Raw genomic sequence first — 24046 nt, forward strand, 5'->3', positions numbered from 1 at the left:
CGGTTTGTACCATAATGGATTTATTTCCATGTACGAACAATTATCACTGATATAATAAAAGAAAGTTTCATGGTAAAGTAAATGACATAGCTGACTCGGTACATAAATTTTATTACAAATATAAATCTATAGAAAGTTTAACTTATTACCTAGGAATATAGCTTTTCTCTCTTTGTAGAAGAGTGCAATTAAAAAGGAGTGCAATCAAAAGGCTATTCCGGGTGCATAACACTAGTAGCTTTTACGATCTCCTCCGATGCTGATTGAAAGAGAACAGGTTACAATAGTGCGCAGTTTGCGCCGGTCGATTCGTCGCAATAAATCTCGTTTCTGCAGTGCAATCCGTTAGACGGTACCAGTTGTGCGGGAGGACAAGGTAGAGTGTGTGTGTGTGGGAGCCGGTGCGTCGCGCGAGTTCGCGTGTGTCACCTCTGGCATTGCGCCTTTACTGCGACGACTCGTCGTCAACTCGTCATTATCTGCCGACGATGATTACAATTATTATTCCAGTCGGCCAATAATCATATCCCGTATAGCGTAACCCATTCGTCTACGATTGCGATCGGCGATCACGTACGCGCCGTCCCCGTCTTTTGCAGCGCGTCGCAACTTTACCACGGCCAGCACTCCCCTTCCCTCGCGAAATTTCCGCGATAGCGCGATCCTTCCTTCGTCGGATAAGCTATAAAAATCATGAAAATGTGGAAAATCACGGCAAATATGTATACCTTAAAATATTTAAAATTGTGCAATTTTCCCCCATTAATCGCGCGTTTCATTATGACAATACGATTTGTGATTAACATTCGATCGTTTTCAAGATTAATTAAGCCAGATTTTGAGGTTGTCTTAGGTCACGTCGAAAGGTACGTTCTACAATTTCGAAGGACGACAGTGCGAGATTCGCGGATATGCATGCCGTGTCGCATCGGTAGGATGGAACGCGCTCACGCGTTCGTCGTGAGTCAGATATCCTCCGGGTTTCAGCGTGCCGGGTCGGGGGTCGTCCGCATTTGCTCCAATCTCCACCTGTCCCCCCCTGCTTCAGCCGCCGTGCCGGGGCCGCCACCGCGCGCCATCGCTATTTCTCGCAGTCGCATCCATCGCATCACCGTGTGTCTCGGTGTCCTTGATATTAGAATGGTCCAGGGGAACGCGCGCATCTCCCAGTGACCGTTACACGGCTGCGCCGTCCGTGTATATACGTACGCGGGCCTAGCTAACCACGACATAGACGCGTAAGATCGCCGGATGACGACATCGTTTCATTATCTTCCGCCGAGTTTCATCCGATTCACTCCTGCGATTTTACGATCCTTCTTTTTTTACGATTTCGGCGCCTGAGCCATGACTCGCGGCGCAAAGATCGATGGGCAGGAACGATCTGTAGATCTCATCAATTGACGTTGCTCGACAACTTCGTCGACAGCGGACCAACGGATCACGTCGCATTGTCGATGTTTTTTTTGCCGCCGATATTTTCGGGAGATAAAAGGAGGAAGAAAAAAAAAACGGTTATGTGCATAGACGAAATCGTAGCTCGGGGCGATGCGCGGTCTTTGTTGCGCTGATTCTCAATCGATTAGTTCATAAGACGAAGCGTTTATTGCTCATTACCAATACCAGTGTGCGTCGCAATGCCCGTCGTCGTGAGAGAGCTCGGTGGAGATAGTTGCCGGCGCGCGTAATCGCTCCCGAGTCCGTATACGCCGCGTTAAAAATCATGCTCTTCTCGAATGGCACTCATCACGGCGCACAGCGACGATGATTACCTACCTAGCTTTTACATATTCATCGCGCTCGCAGCCGAAGCATGCGTTCTGTTATCGACAAATACGTAAAAGCATGGCAGGCGCATTACGCCAACTGACTCAGTCGTCATTGTATCTCAGGCGAAGACTAATCGCCGAGAGATAATCTTCGTGCGATGTTCTGTACCCGGAGTCCTTTACTCTCCCGCGATATTGATGGATGAACGTTGCTGACAAATGGAGATTGACATGTTCATAGAGTTGTCGCGTGTAACACAGATGAAATATAGACGTAAAAACATCGGCTCCGCCGTTAAAAGTTGCTTAATCTTAAAACTTTTATTTTATGAAATAAAGCACGGCGGATAAATTTGTTGAATTTCATTGCGGTTTAAGGATTACGCGGGTCGCTTAAATGGAATAACGGTAAGGAGCGCGAGAATTTTTTTTTCTTCCACGATTCGCGAAGTTATGTAATACGATAAGGCATGTGGAGATCGAGAAGGATTAGCGAATTCAAGAGGAGTAATTTGCGAGGATGGTCGGACAGCTCGTAAGCGGAAGCGGCGAACGTGCGACCGTGCCGCGTAGCCTGGATTAAGGATGGTACGGGCATCGACGTAGGATCGCGTGAACGTGGCTGCAAAAAAACGCATAATACACGGCTCTTAGAGCATAAAGCGGAGGAGAACTGTTCCGAGGCGCCCGGAGCGATTACGAGCGTGGAATCCGCGCGAACCGACGTGTGGCAAACGAGTGTGGGCAACGGCGCGGCGCGGAGCGTCCGATATTTTCGACCGGTCGCGACCGCTGCGATTACGCAAGGTGAAGAGGCGGGTTAGGAGATCATCGTGGCCCCGCAGCCGGAGGAGACCCAGTTCTCATCTATTAATGCGCAATTACCGGCGAACAATGTGATTACGGGCGCGTTTTAAAGTCGTTACGCGACGCTTACGGGCTGCCGCTCCATCGGCTCTTGCACTCTCAATAATGCCTCTTCCTCTTCTGTCTCTCCTTTTTTTCTCTCTTGCTCTCTTCCCCTTCGCCGTCATCGTATCGCCACTTTTAGTTTCACGGCCGCGCGGTGTTGCGCTCGCGCTAGAAATCGCCCCACGCTGAAGTCGAGCGACGAAAATCAATGATCGTCTAATTTAATACGATGAACGTCGGCGGTGGCAACCGGTCCTCGGCAAGGCCAAGTTGATCTTGTCGAGGAAGATCGATCGACTGCACTTAGCAAATAACTCGACCGCGTGCATTGTGCATTAGCGAAGGCGAGGTTCAAGGACGTGAGGCACTCTGAGCACCACAGAAAGCAACCGTCGGGAATACGCGTTTCGCCAAGTTCCGGTATCGAACGGTCGATGAGTCATCGAATGTACAATATAAGATGAAATAAGTGGATGATCGGAGAGATATAGAGAAACAGTTAACAGTTCTGTGAATTGATCTCGAGAGTGTCGATCGTCACGCGGATAAGGGTAAGAAAAATTTCTATCCGAAGGCACGCACGTGTGCGTTTCATCGCGAGTGAAATATCTCCGTGGTTTCGTCACGGTTTCCCACTTTTGCACCCGGAAGCTAGTTAGTCATCGCTCGTAAATTTTCGACCCGCGCAAAAAAACTGGATCGCGAGATGCCGTAATGCGCCTCTCGAACGAGCGCCCATCAGGGTCCAAGGATGCGCGCCGTGTGCGCGCGAGGCAAAAGATACTTAATAATGCATTAAAAGATGTTTTATTAGTCCGTGCTGGACCGAGGCAGGTATCTGTTTTCGTATTTCATCGGAGCTGCTCGTACATTATTACGGGAGCGGGAGAATCCACGAAGTTTCGAATTATATAACACGCGCGCGTTATTATTGAAACGAATACCGGAGCTTAACCACCAGTGAGAATATATATAGCCGTTTAAAGCCGCTTTTGCAGGCTCTCTGTCGCGTCTTTTTGTATACTCTGTGTTCCGTAATCTTAATCCTCGTCGCTCCGAATGACTTTTATTGCGAGATATAACGTAATTAGGGATCCCGCAAAATTATCTGCTTTCGACCCGAATAGCAGTGTATCACCGTCGTCGTATGGCGAGAGTGTCTGACGACGTTGAACCGTTAAACAATAATAGTCCCTAGAGGCGAACATCGTCGCGCGTTCACACGGTCGATATGCTCGTAAATTTGGCATTTATACTTCGTATATCGGAAATAAGATTCTTTTGCGCATTCGTCCGGAGAAAAGAGTACCCGGCGCTTTTACGGCGCCGCATCGTCGGGATGACACGCGAGCGTGTCTCGAAAAGTATATATTTTCCTCGATTCCGGAAAACCGACGTAGCCTTAAATTTCTTCAATCTCGGAGAACCCGTAGAAAAATTGAATCATCTCGTCGTTCGTTGAATTTATCCCGTATTACTTGCGCACAGGCACGTCGATGGCTTACGATGCTAAACGAAAGCAACGTACAACGAATACCGCACAAATTGCTACGCTCGTAACAAATTCATTAATTAGAGACCATGACTCACGTCATCCTATCTATCAGCAACGCCTTCTATACGCTACTTTGCGGCAGGTCTTTATACCGGACGGAACGAGGATAATGAGATGTTTCTCATAACTTTTTTTGTTCGGCGATTTGCAAACAACATGCGAATTATATTAAAATAAACACTTTGCACGTATAATAAAAATAAAAATATAATCTCACGCCAAATTAATGATATTTAATAAGGAAGAGTATTTCAAATACGTTAATAGAAATATCTAATATATTAAATAATAATTTAATTATATTGAGTTTAATACTTGCATTTTATATAATTGAATTTATTAGTGACGGTTTTTCGAAGTAAATGAAAATAATCATTTCAGCAATATCGTTCCATGATTTGGAAGACCGCTAAAAATATTTTATATGTCACATGCGAGACATCGGTATCGCAATTAACTGCTGAGAATTATTAGCTTCGAAATGGGACTACGGATGGGAATTAAATTTCGTATCTCCCTCTTGAATTTTAGTCGGACTTATTGGGAATGAGAAAGACAGCACTTTCTGACGGTAATGAATTATCGATGCTCGGGATGCTTCACTCGAACGATTCGGGTCATCGAAAATTAGGGGGGACTTAATTTTAACGATCCGTAAGTCTTCCTGCGCCACGAATACCGACGAGCAACCGACTGCGTCTTCAATTATCGAAGTAATTCGGAGCGTGATGGTAGTAGCGACGACTCGCACGACCGCTTTCACCTTGGACATTTTCGCCCACGTTACGGCGATATAATTGGATTTTCCGCGATCCAAACTTGGCGACGGACGTAAAAACCTGAGTTAACAAGGAAATTCTATTCGTACACGTGACACGCGTGTACATCGCTCGCGCGAGCAGTAATAGTGCCGGCGCGATCCTAGACGTACCGTGGGGACGCCTTTCGGCGCCGACTTGTAGAACGAATCAGCGCGGATCTCAAGGACTGTGAGAAAGCCCAAGGGCGAAACCAGTCTCTGATTAAGTCAGAGACTGGCGAAGATGAGAGACGAGTTTCGCGGACTGATAATATTAGTCAACGATTACGCATGAATCTTGACCTACGTTTTTCCTTTCAATCTTTTATGTAAATCTCTTTCTACGTCTAAATTCATTCTCGTAAGATTAATTGCAAATTGTCAAACTAATTTATGTAATTATGATCGGTATAATTAGACATCTATATATATAAATATGTCTAATTTACATAACGAAAGGAAAAATATAACAGGCATATTAATGGATAAATTACTGATTATTAATTAATAATTGGTAAATACAATAACAATAAATTTTGTAAACTCGGAGAATTTTATAAAATTGGTGAAAGTAACGAGAAGATACAAGGAACTTTCTAAGTTTTAATTAAAATCACAATTTTTAATTTTTCGTAAAACTTTCATGAGTGTGATGAATCTTTATTAAGTCGGCGACTGGTTGTACCTCGATCAGCGTTGCATATATTATATATCTATAATGAAGTACCAATTCTTCACCGCACAATCATAAAAACTCTCGAATATACGTTAACTATAGATTTCTCTAATCACACAAAAGGCCGAAATTAAAGTAACTGTACCGTGCGAGATCGCGCACATATCTACTCAGCGCTTATGTAATGCGAGGAACGCGAAGCGCGAGCCACGTCGATCGCGGGACTCGAGCGCGTCGCGACCGGTGTGCCGGAGAGTGCAAGAATCACCATGCGAACGCACCATGCGGCAGTACATAGCGGATAAATTAATTAGCGTAATTAGTACATAAATCCGCGGGGAATGCCGGGGCCGTCACGGTTAATTGCGGCTAATGGCCGGGATCGTACGCAATGCTCTCGAACGACCGACGACGTACGCGCGGTATCCGCTCCGCTTTGCGACGCGCGCTATATCTATTTTTCATTCGTCTGCTGCTCGTGAAACCGTCGTCTTTCCATCGAGTCTTTTGTTTTTTTTTTTTGTCATTACGAGGACCGCCGCGGCCTGATCGTCGACGTTAGGCTCGATCACACACGTCCCCACGGGGAAGGAATTTAATGGTACTCTCGAGCATCTGAAAGTCGCTCACCTGCCAGCTGCCGTCCGTTCGTCGGCCGCGAGAAATTTCGTGCGCGTCTGCCTTCCAGATACTCTCACAAAATCGATATGCCGCCGCGGTATATTCTCTCTCGTGTCCTCCGCCGCAACGACGACGAATTTAATGCTCACTACACGGATATTAATAAATTATTATTAATTACTCAAGGAGCGAAATATCACCGGCTAATTACTAATTAGACATCGCGCGGTAATTACACCGCGACGGAATATAGCACACGTCGCTCATTCCTCGCCAGACAAGGCGGTCCAATAACCTTTCCATGCAAATGAATGCCGTATTTGCCGTAATTACGCGCAATCAACGAAATTTATTGATATCCTGTTTGGTTGACTATCGCTGTCGATCAAAAGGCCGACGTCGAGGTCCGGCGTCGAACCATTTCGGGACACGACCTGATTTAGAGCGTCGCGCATCGATCACTGTCCGCGATACGTTGCTGATAAATCGTCGTTTAATCGCGACAGAATCCGATCGCGAAGGTTGACGCGTAGCCAAAAAAAGAAAAATCATCACTCTTTATATTATAGACGTCAAACGTATATACGAAAAAGGCCTTGTCTTCTGAACTTTCATCTGGCGGTAAAAAAAGCTTGCTCCAGTTTGCTCGCGGCTTGTGGAGCTTCGCGAATGACCTCGGTCGGCGCGACTACCGCGAAGAGCACAACGACGACGATGACAACGACAGACGGTTGGCGGCTCATCACACGAGGTAGGATAGGCACAGGTACGTGCGGATCCTCACGAAAAAAGCGAGCGGTTGTTTAGAAGCCGCGGAAATAAATCAGCGCGGCGCTTCTGCGAGTACTTTCACGTTGCCGTGGCGGACAGGCAGGGCGAGCGGAAAGTACGAGCGTAGCAAAACGGCACAGCGGCGTTCGCGCCAAACAAGGTTTAATTGCCGGAGCATTGACATGCGTGCGGTTTGCTCCGACGCAACGCGGGCGCTCCTTTTGTCTTCGGCTTCGCGGAACTTCCGCGCGCTTCCCGGAGACCTGCCTCCACCGTACCGGCCGGCACCGCGACGGAGAAGTCCGTGATTTGTTCGCCGCGTCGCAAGGTAAAATAATACATACGCAGACAGAGAGAATATTGTAGAACCAATTGCTGAAGAAATGCGTTAAATTATGATAGTTTGAAGAACAATATATTTCAGCTTGTATAGAGTTTGCATTGCGATTACAATTAATTTATATAATTAATATATAAATTAAAATACAATTAAGTATAATTAACAATTTGCATGTTTTCTCATTTTTAAGCGATTTCATTCATCATAAAAATATTATATACATTTTTCTTTAATAAAATATCCACGACGCGTAATTTTGAAACGAAACAAGGGCTTTCCTTAAAAAATATTGAATTGTTGCGAGTAACGCGGTATTATCGCGCTGACATAGACAATTATCGACTTTGAGGCGCACGATTTCGATACGTCCGCGTCCGTTTTACTCGCGCGAGGTTTGTTAGCGCCCGTATCGCCGCCGCCGCCGAAGATCCAGGGATAACGCCACCCCCTCCGGGTCTTGGAAGGCAAAGATGCCGCGGATTACGGGATTCCTAACTCCTCGCCGGTTGCCGCATAACGTTATACCTGCCTTTAACCAAGGTCGATCGTGTCCCGACAATCGCCCGGTAAGATCGTGAGATCGGCCGGCTGATGTTGGTCGGAAAGTTCGCGCGATCGTAAGCAGCCAGAGTTCCACTTTTGATATACGTATTACAATACCTGGACTATACGGTTGGCATTAAGCGTTTATCGTCCGGGAATCACGGATTACGATAATTCCGCCGATACAGAAGTGCGCTCGGGATTAAGTAAGGATGATTAATGTAATAACAGTGTGTAATTCCAATCGTGAGATTTATTACATGTCAATAGATGTAACCGCCTTCTGAGCGAGGTTTAGAGATCGTATAGAAATTCAGCAAATTAACATTATTAATTTCCTGATTGTATCGGTATATGCACATGGCTGCAATCTCATCAAGTTGCAAAAACGCGACGTAAGCTTTTTCTTGCGGTGCGATAAACAGCTTTATCCCAAAAATTATCAGACACGCATGTGGACAGGCAAAAAATATCTCTATGCGTAAAGTCTCTATGCGTAAGAAAGCCTATCATCTTAGCCGTAAGTGATAATGATGAGTTAGATTACAAAGCATAATTGAAGTACTCTGTTTTTGAATCCCTGGATCTTTATTATCGCTTTCTTCCTTTTGCATATGGCCAAAGGCGACGGGACAGTAGCCATCGAATCGATAGGATCGCATCTGCAACGACCCCGTTTGAGTTTCTCATGATGCACCTCTCTCAAGTCTAGGCTCTCAAGGAACTTTCACGGCCCTGAAGAGCGCGAGGTCCTTGACCGTTCCCGCCGTGATCCCCTTAATAAATTATGGGCGACGATCGGCGGCGAACGCGGGAGGGATCAATTTTATCGCGCTGTTCTCGTCACTTTTTACTTTTTTGACAAAAAATTGATTACTACGTATCATAAAAATCATATTTTTGAAATATTAAACCAAAACTATTAAAGAAACCTTTTTTTTTTTTAAAAAGTACAAGTGTTAGATCGATCATCGAGATTAATCGTTTTATAACGCGTAAAGCAGCTTCATAAATTTGAATCTGAAGTTCAATGGAAATGTGCGCATATGCTGCTCATATAAAATTCTTATACAAGCCACAAGCAACGAGAAATTAAGACACAGTTTACAGCTGTTTAATGTAATGATAATCACACAAAATTTCTCCTTGCAAAATTTCTCTTTGCACAGCGATAATGATTGATTCTACTCAGCGTGAAACGGGATGATAGAGTGCGAAGGTCAGGGCTGTGTCGTTCGTAATCGAGAGAGATCAGTCGAAGCTATTCAGCCGAGCTCTCGCGAATTGCGGATCCTTCGGCGGCAATCCAGAGGATTTTGATCGACGCGCGCGAGCGCGAATCTACGGGTGAGTAGGATCGATTTATGGTCCAGCGACCGACAAGAAACAACGTCGCCCGGGGCGGGGTCGAATTGAAAAGCAATCGAGAGAGTTTCGGGACGTGGGAAGCGCACGTTTTCTTCTCTTTCTCGCGCGCGTACGAGGAGGTTACGTCGCCGCTGTGCTGCCGCGAGCGTGTCAGTGAATAGAGTGAGTGAGTGGTGAGTGAGTCACCTGTAGGAGTGGTGACTCGCCCCGCGATCGGCGTGATCGGCGGCTCTCCGGCGATCGTGTTCCGTTCGTTCTTGTTGCGCGCGCCGAGACCGGCGGAACCTCTCCTCCGAGTCTTGTAATCGTCAAAATAGATGACGTCCCGACGTTTTACACGACGGCCGCGGGTCCGTCGTCCCTAGCGCGGACGCCGACAGTTCACGGTGGACGTCGTCGATGGCGTGCTCGGAATCGCCACGGAACGAAAGTCGGTCGGGATGATCGCATGAGATACCGAATAGCAGTACGTTTCGATAATTGGAACTGTTAAACGATCGCGAACGTTCAGGGGAGATAAGATTTTGAGAGAAGTGAAGTATTTCAACGTTGCGGAGATAAAATAGAACGGTAAACTCGATTAAAGCGAAAACCTCTAATTCAGGAAAGGTATATATATTCTACCTGTCTATGTAACCAATAATTTAATAAAGGGTATAATCTTCTTTTATATATAATTATTATAAAAGCGAATTGATAAAAGTGAAGTTTTATAAATATAAATTTATATCATATAATTTATAATTTATTTTAATTTACAATTTATATTTATATTTATTATAATTTATAATTATATTATAATATAATTTATAAATATAGTTCAATTTACCCTTTAAATCCCATTTTCTATCTAAAATAAAAATAAAATTTGTTTTCAGAAAATTAGCGTTCAGTTAAAGGTACCGAGCTAATTATGTAAACGACTGGAAAAAATTTTTTGAACATGCAACAATAAGTACAGCATTTGTCCGACGTATTTACTTGCATTCGCGGTCGAGGAAGCGGCCGGCGGCCAACCTTTTCCCGGTTTCTACCTTTTTTTTTTTCGGCGCGCTGCCGATCCCTTTTAGTACCGCACGACCTCGGCTGGCCTGCACCCGCTGCTGCCGGACGTCAAACGATCCCGCCGAGATCGCGTGACGGTAATGGCTCGCTCCGTACACCAGTTAGCCGGCCGGGGAAACGGAACGGGATGAGTCGTGTGAACCAATCCCTCGATTAAGCAAACCTTGTAGTGACATTTAGCCGCGGTATTATCTGTCTCTGTGAGCTCCGGCCGCGCGTTGCGAGACGATCGAGTCCACGATGAGGCGACGCAACTTGCACACCGACGACGACCAACGCGCCGTCGCGCCATCGATCGATCGTCATTTCGCTTCTTTCCGAGCCCGGGGATCGGTTGAATGTCACGAGAATTTTCTCTGATCGCGCTTTACTAATACGAAATCACGCTTACAAAGAGAACACGCGGAGGGAAGAGGGGACGGCGGGCGGGTCATTAGGCATTTTGCGTGACGAGTTGCGTAGCATGACGCGATTAAATCTACGAGTTACGATCGTGACGAAATACTGATTATAAAACTTCCTATCGATTCTACGGCTGGTAACAACTACATTTAATTATATTTGATTACATTAATGTAAAAAGTTGATTTCCGATTATCAGCTCGAAAAACCACAGATGATCGATTATCGTGTATATTTGCGTGTTAGAAAGTCCGAGAGTTACGTGCTGGATATCTTTAATCCACTCATTCGAGTCTGCATGTAAAAATTATCGAATTATCGTTATTATCTCGTATAAAATTCAAGAGGAAATTAAGGTTGCGTTGAAAATGCAGATGCTTGTTCTTCTATCGTTATTATTTCTCGAAACACGATCACGAAACGGTCACGTTTAATACTAAAAGTCAACGCGGACGTTTATTATTATGAATATAAATAAGGGATTGTCACTCCGTGCAGATAATTAACATCTTAATTAATTATCTAATTAATTAACACCGATAATTAATTAATTAATGATCACCGTCAATTGAATAATTAAATCAATTAACAGAATAATTACATCAATTAGCAATAAACGATAATTAATTTATAAGCAAATATTTTTTTGGCGTGATTTAACTCAAAATAAGAATTGAAAGAAAAGAGATATAGTAATTTTAAACTATTTACTATGCGATTGAGAACTGATTGTGAGTATAATTCCTGTACAATTTTACTCTAATATTTATTAAGTTTATACTTTAATATTTATCAATTTAATAAATTGTGGTGGTATAAATTTAACGTTCAGATATCGTTTATTAAAATCATTTGCCGTTTAAGATTTCGTGCTAATTTGCTAAATTTACGGGTATCGAATAAATCATAGAGCTTGATACTTTTTTTTGGATTTTTTTATTGTAATATATGCAAAGTATACGTTGTGCGCATTTAATGTCAGGATTGTCGTACTAAGTGCCGTACGATTATCCCATTCCACTGATTACTACGCGCAATTGTAATTAACTGTGTTTTCATTCGTGTTGTGTAGTGTTGAGCACAACGAGCCAATCTAAGAGGAGGAGAGGACCTGAGAGGCATCGGGCGACAGGCGGAACAACCACAGGGTGAGTGAATTATTACGTTTTATTTTACTACTTTTTTGCGCGCCAAATTATTTCTCGCAACGTTCGAATGACGTTCTACACGTATTTAAGATCCTCGATCTCTCGCAATGTTCTCCATTGCGACCGGTGGTACCGGAGGATCCGAAATGCGCGCCGATTCCAAACGGCCAGATATCGGCCGGCGACGCGGGCATGGAAAAGATTGTTCTGCGCGTGAAAAAAAAATCGTGCGGATCGTCGCGCACGGCCCGTGCCCGATTGGCGATCGTGCAGCGGAGCGCGACATAGGAGGATGCGAGGATGCGTTTTAAGCGACGGCGTCGGTTAATTAACGTCGGCGTTGCTTCGGCCAGCACTCCTGTAACAGCGAGATCGCGAGACGCGATAACGGTCACACCGGCCGCGAAAGATCCTCTTCTTCCTCCCTTCCTCGCCGTCTTTTTTTCTTACCTCGCGCTCATCCTCCCGCTCCTCTTTCTCGATCGCGGCAAGCGGTGATCCTGCCGCACCAACGGGTCGTGCATCGATAAATTTCGGAATTGGCGCCTCTGTCGATCCCCGGGCCCGACCTAATTAAGCGGTTTGCCCCGTAATTATAGTCAATTAACGTCAAACTCAGTCGACAGCGTCGGGGCCGCTATCGCTCCGAGATTGCTCGATATTACGTGCACCTATACGCGCGCGAAGCGTCCACGTACGTGTCTCTCAATCATCTTGATATTATTTTATCAGGTCGATCATTTTCTCGCCCGCGGCGAGATTGCTCGTCATCCTTCAGCGGGATCGAAACTTTGTAATATCGAAGACCACCTCTTCGTATCAAAAAATTACGGAGACGAAAATAAGCTTAAAAAATATATTGCTACCTTTCTCAGCTGTGGGAACAACGTGTTTGTGACATTATGTATATTAACAATCTATTAATGTCTCGCAAGAAAAAGTTACTAAGAAAATGTTACATTTCACATTATGATATTCACCAAACACGTCAATATTTAGTTTGCCTATTGTTTTCATCAGTTATCTTATACGAACGAATGGAGATTTAAAACCACCCCGTTGAACGGAAGCAAACTACCTGGAGCGATTGCGCGTAATCAGTATGTGCCCGTGCGTCCAATAGGCCGGGGGTAAGCGCAAGCTGTCATTTAATCATTGATCATTCGAGCGTTTCGCTGTCCGCGAGGCCCGCGTTCGATCGAGGCATAATAAATTGATTCTTTCCGTCTTATTTCTAAACAATAATCACAAGCGATTTTCTCCGGCCCTCAAGCGACGTATCCTCATTCGGAGAACGTACGGCGATCGGCGCCGGTTGGTGCGCGGCGCGATTAAAATTCTAGCGCGCTCGGTGTTTATCCGAGAGCGTTTTAATGATCGCAGAGACGATTTCGTCGGTCGGGCGTTCTCTCGCACTGGCCTTAATATCTCGCACGGCGACGGGTCGTTGCATAAGCGGATATATACGCGGGATCATCTCTCTCTCTCTTTCTCTCTCTTTCTCTCTCTCTCTTTCTTCGGTGAGGTGCGCTATACGGGTCGCTCGCAAGAGAAGACGTGACCACGATGCATAGAGCGGCGACCGCGCGGCGATCGTGAGTCGCGGATCCGTGCGCGGGGCCCACGGAGAAAAATCCCATTAATTGCTTCTATGGTGATAAATTTCCCCCTGGCGGTGCACGATTCCTCTCTCAGGCCGCGCGTGTGCGCCCGCGCAACGATGCTTCCACGGTGCGAAGCGGAGCTTCACGGGTTCCCGCTCTTAGACCATATCGCCTGCTATGTTAATTTTCAGTTTAATAAGGTGCACCAGGAAGTGACACGGCGCGGCGCGGCGGCGAGCCGCGCGAGCCGAGCGCTAGCGTGGTGCGACCGCGCTGGCTCGCGTGCGCGGCGATCGCCGAGTGAAAATGTCGCGGCGGGAGTGACATTTCAATTAATGTTTACTGCCTTCGTGTGGGAAGACGTACGTCGGCACGACTAACCCGCGACTCCCGCGACAGGTGCGAATAGCGGAATTAACGGAAACGCGACCGGTTTTGCGCAGGACTCTGTGAACATCAGAAAACGTAATGAGACTTGATGCGTCTATATGCGACCATATCGAATTCTCGAGACAGAGTTAGTTTCTTCCCTCATTACTTTCCTGATTACCCATGTATAGGTATAATTTATTATTATTATTTGTTATAATAAAACAGTTCGTACTTGAAATACAAAATTTATTTTTGGTTATCTCGCAAAAGTTATAGGTATTATAATGCTCTCTTTTTTATCAATTCTGCAGATAATTATGATTATTATTACACATATTACTTCTAAGCGATTGTTCATGAAGTGCAAGTCAAGTCTCTTCCGTAGCAGAGCGGAATAATAAATAATCGATACATTTGCAAAAAGGTGCAGTCCGGGGCAATCAAGACGCTCGTTCCGCCGCTCTCGCAGATGCGCTCGTTCTCGCGCATACCTTCCCTAGCGTCTAAACGACCGGCCAATGTCATTAGTGACGTATAACCAGGGAAAACCTGTGGTTACCTCTTCTCGCGGCGAGCCGCGCGCGAGGTGGGTCCGCTCGTATTAATTTAATAATCCTGCTTATGAGTTACGAGCAGCGCCCCTATATTACTCGTCCAGTTACAACTACCAGCGGCACTGTTACCATCTCGTAACCGGCCGCAGGCTATGCGCCCGGTACTCGACGCTAAAACTCGCCTCGGAGTCTTTTAAAGCGGTGCTTCGCGCCCCGCGCCTTAATATATTGCCGTCAGACCAGGTCTTCCTTAAAAGAGTTCTGCCCTTAATAGAGAACACCCGTTACCGAGCGCGATACACGTATATAGGCAAGGATCACAACTGTGAAATCGATATCGCGGTGGCGATCTTGACGTTGCATGGACGACGGCATGCGGCAGCGACGGGACGACGATTAACACCTTTCCGCAAATTTTTCTCGCGACGCGCGCGTGAGCATTTATCTTCTTTCGCGCACGGCGGCGACGGCGGCGGCGGCGGCGGCGCGGCGTCGCGGGAAACGTCGTCGATGATCGGGCCGCGCGTTGAGTAAGATTGATGCCGAGACTAATTCAAACGGTCGCTTAATTATCCCGGCGTGCCCAACAGCCAATCTTACGCATCGCACCGTGCAATGCACTCTCGTTCCTGATCCTTCCTCCGCCTGATAAAACGCTCTCGTATAGATCGCGCGAATAAGCGAACCGGTCCAATTTCGACGGCAAGCAATTACAAGCGCCGGCAGAGTGCCATCGCGCCGCCACCCGCGTTGCTTCTGTGATTTTTATTCCTTTTTTCCTTTCTTCCCTCTTATCGTTATTATGCCGGCCATCGGCAGCTACTCGCCTCGATACTTTCGGTGTGTGACGCAACGCACCGTCGAGGAGGTGAGATCCGGTGAGCGAGGAAAGCGAAGCTTCTTCGCCTCGATTTGCTCGTTCTTCCTCCCGAGGCGCTCTAACGCTCCCTCTCCTCACGTCACGGTTCTCACGATCTCGATCGTGAGTTTCGTCCGAAAATGGTAAAGCGGAGCGGACCGTGGGCCGCGGTGAGAGCCCGCTTGTCGAAAAAATCAATTAATCTCAATCTCACGGCGACCACGCGCGCGCGAGAGGGTAATTTCCAATTTGTCGCGGCACCGAAAAGCGAGGAGTGCCAAAAGCGGAGAGAGGCTCGGGGACGGTACGTGTACACGCATCAGACGCGTCAGGTGACAGACAGAGAGAGGGACAAAGAGAGAAGACACACCACGTTGGATGTCCGACCGGAGGATGAGCCTCCGGGGATTCGCGTAAGTGGCGAAAGTATATTTCGGTCGGATAAGGGCATCGCACGCGGCATCTCGTCGCCCCGGTGGGACACTTCTTTGAGGTGTAGAGAAAAAAAAGAAAGAGAGAGAGAGAGAGGGGTCGCTGGCACCCGACTCGGTTATGATCTCGAAAACTTGAGTAATCTTCTGCTCCTTTATATTTAAGTGGTCATCATTGTATTAGGAGTGTTGTGATTGTCATTGCAAATATAATATATCAAACGCGATTTAAATAAGCATCATGAAATTTTGTGTGCGTGACGAAATTTTTAAAATTTATTTTTTGTATTTATGGACATATTCTATATCTCTGTAACAGGATGCCTTTTATTCTCAAGCAAAAATAAGTACAAATGACGTATGAATCTTTTCTTAGCGATTGTCGCATAATTGTAACCGCAAACCGCACAATGTACGAGGAATCAATATGATTCTATATACCTAGTGACTTATTACGGAATTATATATTGAGAAATAAATGAGTTGCGGTTTTATTAATGCGCAAACAGTTAGCGCCCAAAGTCCAAAAGCTACAATTACAATAATTAAGTGATAAATGATGAATATGGGAATTCGCACATAAGAAAATTTATTTATTTCTAAATATGAGTGGATACTGTTACGTGGAAATTTACATAATCTCATAATCTACAACAGAATAAATTTACACACAGAATTTGTTTCGTTCATCTATATACAGAATTCAATAGAAGAACAATGTCAATATTAAAGATTTTAAAGATATGCAATGAAGTTATAAAAATTATTCCAACATTTTTAATACATTACACTGGTAGAAAATCAGTTTATGGTTTTTTCCAGTTTATTGACTTCTAATATCGGCTCGCACTTTCTATAAAATGATTGACTTGATCGTAATCGCGGTACGTTGCTTTCACGGCGATTCGATCCAGCGGACATTAATAATGCCTTATCTATCTATGCTTCACCCACACTTTTCTATCGAGCGTTCATCGAACTAGAGCATCGATTAGCGATTAAAGGAGTCCTTGATCTAGGAGTAAGATCAGACGTTCGCACCGGCGCGGCGCGGCCGCGCGTTCCGCTGTCGACGTCCTTTCGAAAGCACCGTGACATACTGTGTGTGTGTGTGTGTGCAGTAGTTACGGTATCGGAAAGCAATCCGCGATAGATACCGCGATCTGCTCGCGATAGAATGCCGAGATTATGTATGGAGAGGATTGTATAGGTGCACATAGGGCCGCGTGCTACGTAGGTGTGCACGGAGAACGAATGGTGTATGCCGCAATGCACACAACCTTCATTAATGACTCATCTAATCGAGAGACTCGAGTCGACCGAACGTGATTGGTGTCAGATACACGAGTCACCATTAAACATCGAGCCGCGCGGCTTAATCGTTCGTCAAGAGGAAGGGATTAGAGGAGGAGAAGGAACTAAGACTGGTGCAAGCCCTCCATCCTACATACATATACATATATACGCCCAAAAAAGCACACATATATTATGAAATTTTTATTCTCTTCATCCTTTAAATCATAATATGCTCCATTTCCTCGTTTCCTTGTACGTACAATATTATATACTTATTCTAGGTAAGGAAGCGCGAATCCTTACATGAACATTACAGTAAGAGATAACAAAGCGTACTCTTACATGCGTGTAACGGTTATAAAAAGCGTATAACGTTTTCGGACCCCGAGACGAATTAAGATGTAAAATAAATTATATTTTTAAGTGTAATGCCTTTGCGCACACACGGAGACATCATATAAATTGAGCGTATCACGAGCGCGATATAAAAGGTAACGAACATTCCTCCTTTCGCGGTGCTCCGCCATGAAAAATCCGTGCAAATTAAGCGATTTCGCAGTCCCTTTTCCATCAGCGCGCGAAAAGTGAAAGCGGATAAAAGCGTTCTCTGCCGGGTGGATCCTTATAAGAGCCGGACGACGCCGGATTATATCACAATGATATAAAGTGCATTTCGATGCGTCCCGTTTGCCGGTACCTTCGTCCAGGTGGAACCGGCGGCAGCGGAGCAACTCGCTTCTTCGACCATATACGGGTCGACGGCGGACGAGAGCGGAGATTGGCAGACTTCTCCAGCTAAGATCAGCATGCAAATTAATAAAGTCCCTTGACGCAGCCGATGGTCCATCGACACCCTCGATGTATCACATGATGCGAATATCACCCGCATATCAAACGCACGCGATGCGGCCGTAGGTCTTTCCCTCAAAACCTATCATGCGTTTATCGTCGCTTATCCCAATACGCTCGATCGACCTCCCGGCTCGGCAATGCGTTCGAATTACATAGCCGCGAGCCGATCGAAGGCCTACCTTTCCTTCCGATCGCGCGCGGTGGCATCGATTTGAATAAATTTGAATAATACGCCGCGCGCGCATAGAACAATGCTAAATCAATTGTAATTGTTAATAATCGCGGTATACCGTGTCGTCGGGATACCTACAACCACCGCGCGCCGGTCCGGCGTCTCGCCGCCTTCGCTCCTCTCCTCTCCGCGAAAGGCAGTCCCGAGTTCCCGTCGTGATCTGGTTACATTGCTACCCGTTATGTCGAGAGTTCGGTGTACATTCTTACTCGCTCCCGTTGCTCCTCCCGCGCTTCTCCTTCACGAAATATACACATACGTTCCCGTACCATATACCTCGCTCCTTTCGTTCCCCAGAAGCCGCCTGGTTCACTCTGCCTTCCCCTCTCCTCCTCTCTCTCTCTCTCTTCTCTCTCTCCCCTCTCTTCTCAATATCTTTGCCGGTATTCGCCATACATAACGTATATCACCCCGTCCAAGCTTCCTGCTCTTCTCCTGCGCTGGATCTGGCAACACGGATCGGTGAGGTCTCGACTCTTTTGCATGAAATTACATCTCTACCTTTGGACTTTACGTCCGGAGAAAATATGCCGAGTTCGATCGTTCGGTAATCTTCGCCCCTGCGCACGCTCTCGCCACTTTCCCGCTTCTCTTCGTTGTGTCGCCGTCTTCTTTTCTCCCTCCTCATGGTATCAATTTAGGGTCTTAACAAATTCACGTGAACATTCGTATCTCCCGTACACACGCTCCCTGGCTATGTCATGTCGGACATATTTTAAATACGTTACAACGTATGACTATATGCAAAAGAAATTCGTGGAAAAAGCGTGATACTCATTCGTCTTGGGTGATAATTTTTTCTGCAGACAAAGTGTGGACGCTAAAATATCAAAAATAAAATTATGAAATCAGCTTCATTTATAATATATTTTTTCTAAGAAATGTTTTTTTGCAATTGTCGCGAGTAATAAACATCCATTTCTAAAAGTCTTATAACAGATATAAATTATATTGTATTGAATATTTTTTAGATCTCTGTCAAAATATTAATATTTTTACAAAAAGTTCTTTTTAAAATATTCTTGCATGAAGAATTGCGTGATGACCTTTACAATGTTCCAATAAATTCATATTTTACGAATGATAATTTAGCATTTTACCAGATCGATGAAATTACAATTTCTTTGATTAAGATTTCGAAGCAGAATTTTTTAACATTTAATCTCTGGCTGCAGCAACATTCGTGTTATTGTATTATGCCAAAAAATTAAAAAAAAAATTAAAAGATAATTTCCATTTCCATTTAATAGAAAAACGTGCTCTTAATCCAATGTAATCACGCAATTTGCGAAGCAAATTTTATGATTTAAAACTTGTCAGCTATTTCGTTAGCAAGAATAAATAATTGAAAGATAATGAGTTCAGACATATTAACTACAAAATCTGGACTATATAATAATAAAAAGCGTTAATTATATATAAATAATAATTCATCTGCGTTTATGAGCGAATAAGTATCGCGTTATTCGATTGTTAAAGTTGCTGCGCTGGACCATAATTATTTCAGCTTAGTGTCGGTTTACTGGTTTTCGGGCAATGACCGAAGTCATGAATGCAACGGCGAGATGTATGTCGAGCGTAAAGCCAGTGGGGCGTCCGCGCACGATCGTGACGCAATGATTTTACATGCGCACATACGACATCATTGTAAATATCGGTGGCTATATGGCCTCGTAAACAAGACCCCGGTATCCGAGGTTGGCCGAGAGTCGTCTCAATCTAGAATGCAGCAACGGCGCCCGTTCTTGCACGCGAGCCGGGATCTTCCCCTTCGAAATTGTTCTCTCTATAGACGTTCTCTACTTTGTTGACTTTTCTAAATCCAAGTAACACGAATTGTCGCCTACTTCAACGGATAGTCTTTCAACATTATTTTAATTCTCGCACGTGAATCATTTTAATAAAACGTTTAACGATTATTCACGAGGGCTATAAGTATTTTCTAATTAGTAATAAACGTCGTAAATAAATTTTGCGGAAAAATCTCAAATCTCCGATAATTGCATACTGCCTTAGCGTGGCAGACTCGTTGGCGAAAAAAGAAATATACATTTTAATGAGAGTACAAGTTTCACGTGCCATAGTCTCTTTCTTGGTCGTGACCTTATAAACAACACCGTATCCGATTGTAGAGAGTTGGATTTCAATCTTCCTTCGCGCGGAGCTTTCGGTGAAAACAAATATCTCTCGCTTGCTTCTAATTTCTCTTCGTGCGTTTTATTTTCTCGTGCAGTTCATTGAACGCGGATTATCAGACACTCCGAAGACAGTCTTGCCAATGCATGGTGTAATAACAGTGGTACAAACTGTTGCTGCTAATTATGATATCGCGATGCAGCTCAGACCGAATCGTTACGTTTTAATGAGCTGCAGCACTCCTGCCACGGTGACGTGCCACGGTCGCGTGTAATTTGTCGGTGTTAATGAAGCAATTAAATAGCTACTGCTTGTTATAATTATTAATGCTGCATGTTATCAATTACAGCATATGTCTTGTTCCCATTAAAAAGACAAGCAATTTTATCTCTCTTTATTTCGATAAATTAATTAAAAGTCGATTATTTATGTATAATTATTTGATTTAGAAAGTTATAAATTAAAAATATAAAATTGATATTATATACAAAATAAACATACAAATAACTAAAATAAAAAATTAAATAAACCAGTTGCGGGCGTGTGGAATAAATGAAAGAATTTGTCAATTACAAATGATAAAAAAAGTTGTTATTTATTGTATCATATACTGTTTCTTTCAACTTTTAATACAAATTAATTTAAAAATTTTTTTAGAAATTCCATGCGAAAAATTATTCGTACATGTGCGAGAAGAATACGTGACGTAATTATGTAGGGATACCAATGTATGTACATATGATGAAAAAATACGACGATTGCCAAATACTATGTTGCAGTTGGACTTGTAAATTAATTACTGGGATTAATAAATAACCTTTTGCAATCAAGATCAACGACCGTCAATTACTTTGATGGCGTGCGATTTTTCTTTTTTTTTTCCTTGTTTTAACGTAATTCAGGAACGGACCGGTATTCCGCATATTTTGTCGGAATAAGCGGCAGAGCGTCGTGAAAGAAGAAAAAGATTGATACAAAAAAAAATGATGCGACGCAATATTCCATCGATCTGGGATTTCGCAATACAGCTTAATCCAAGGCCGCGATCGACTATAAATTTTATTGGATAGATAATAGTCTTTAAAAGCGACACTCACGGCACGACGGCATGAGCACCGAGCGGAGAGCATGGACAAGAAATTTAACGCGGAGACGCGACATTTCTATTTGTCGCTGATTTATCGTCAGCGATACGCTGGAATTTCAGATTCGGTCGATCGCACGGATCTCTTTCGTATAAGCCGTTCTTCTCGGCTTAGAAAAACATTTCGCCTTTAATGCCACGGGTTCTCTCCATGCATTCATCAGAAAATATACGCACGAGTGTACTATGCATCTGTACTGTTCGTACAAAAGCCTTCACATTTTTACGTCTGAGCAAATAATTTAAATACCGTAGTACACATTCAACGATAATTAATTATATAACGATAATTAAGTCCAATTATTTCGATGCTATCGTATATTACGCTTTGCTTGCTTAACCGTAGATCTTATCGCTCGAACTCGTACCTGCGTATAAATATTTACTCATCTAACGGGACAACGCGGATCAAAATAATAGATTTATCTTCACATCTGCCACGGTCAAGCAGATTGCCGGTATACGTCTGTACCGGATATCCCGTGTACATGCAGCTCGGTGCGAGTGCAGAGCGAACGACGGAGTAGAAAGAAGAAAGTAGATACAGTTGCTGAGTATCGGATTATGCACGGTCTTGTGGATCGCGCACGCGAGAGGTGCTCTTAAACTTTGACTAATTAAAAAATATTTATTTATTTTCCAATGTCGTGTACTTTTTGCGACAGCTAGCTCGTGGAGGTCTAATTTACACGGAGCAGCAATTATATTTTTTTTCTGTAAAGTTTTTCACACACACACACACACACACACACACACACACACACACAGAGCGGCTGAAACGAAGAAACTTTCTACTCGTGGGCGGGCGAAATCAGGTCTCTCTCAGTTTCGGCAGATGAAACGCGCACAGGGGAGAGAAAAAGACATCCACGAAGAAATGCGGATTGATGAAAAACAAGATCTCGGATTTTCTCTTGGAGTTCGAAATGCGTGAAAGCGCAACGCGAATGCCGATCGATCGACTCCGATCACAACTGAAGAACGAACGGTCAATAAAGTTCTGCTATCTTTACGAGCTCGTGAATCGGCGGATATCGCTCACCCATCTTTCCTCGCCTTGAGATCGCAGAGCCAGATAATGTTACACCGTCTCGTTACGGGAACGCTGTTCGATCGTCTTAATCCCGCAAAAATGAAACGGCCATAAGATGTCGTGAAGTTGCACATAAAATCACGTTGATGATAGTAATATGTATATGGTATTATTATCTGTATAATCTTTATATCTTCTGTAAGTAATAGTATCTTAATCATAATACTGATCACAACAATTCATAATATCAATGCATTAGGTATATTAACAGATTCGTTATTGATTGTTAATTTTTAATTCGCGGTACCAAAATAATAATTTCTCAAAGAGATAAAACTGTAAGAAGAGAAATTGTGAACTAGCAATGATTTAAAAAATTGTAACATCTGCCGCATATTTGTAATTCTGCGCTTTAATTAAATTTCGTTGCTACGACTGATTCGAATTAACGTTCGCGGTGACGTTGAAAAAACGTCGTTTATTCGCGCGACGTACGTTCGCAATGTTGCACGACGTGTCTCGTATAACTTGCGCGATGATATGGATATGCAGAAGAAGATCGAAGATCGCTTCGGTCGGATAATGCTTTCACCGTGCCAATTTCCGCGAGGCATCAATGGCACCGCGGGTCGCATGTCGCGCATTTTATGGATAGGCGCGCGCGCGTGCTGCTGGCGCGGAGTTCGGGACAGGGGCAGGAATAGGAATACGAATGAGTGCGCGGGTTACTCGATCGGGTAAGGATCTAAGCCGCGGTCACGGCGGACTGTGAGAAACAGGCGCTAGCGCGGCTAATATACGCGCGATACGCGGATAAGCTCGAATGACTTCATTCGAGCGTGACAGCCGGCGCGATCGATTACGCGCGATCGAAAGTCAAAAAATGGGATCGATCGTGGGATCTTGCGCGCCTCGAATCTTTCACGGTCATTAGAGTCGGTGCGTTTATCTTGCTCGCGTAATTTTTTATTTTTATATCTGACTCGATTTAAACCTGAATTTCTCGTTAGAGGTTTGAGACACGCCCTGTCTTTGTTTACTCCATGAAATCGAGTCTGATTCCCAAAGAGTTTTTTTAATAACTTCATCTTGATATGAAGATATGCGCTTGGAGCATTATTTGATGTCTTATTTCAATCGCAACTATAAAAGACGAAAATATGGAAGGTAAAATAAAAAAAAAAAGAGAATCGCTATTTCGCATTTTGTTGAAGAAAACCGACGATAGTTTTCGTAAAAGATTTTCAATAAATCAAGATAAGGAATGAGCGCAATTAATTTTTAATATGAGTATCGGGATTATGTAACGTGAAATACAGTAAAAAATGCACAATGGTAACGCCTGGTATGCTCCCTCTGATCTTTCGCGGCTGTACGACGGATGCCGCGAGCATCCATGTGTCCTTTGATTAATGTAACGCGGTAGACCGTGCCGCGTTCATTATTTAGCCGCCTGTGCGGCGTGTGGGACGCTCACGAGGAACGGTCTCGTAATCAATTTTAATGATCGCTTTAAATAACTCAAACGCTTAAATAATTCGATTGCCGGTCGGCGAACCCGGAC

The sequence above is a fragment of the Wasmannia auropunctata genome, unplaced genomic scaffold (assembly GCF_000956235.1).
Source record: "Wasmannia auropunctata unplaced genomic scaffold, wasmannia.A_1.0 LD336083.1, whole genome shotgun sequence".
Lineage (NCBI taxonomy): Eukaryota > Metazoa > Arthropoda > Insecta > Hymenoptera > Formicidae > Wasmannia > Wasmannia auropunctata.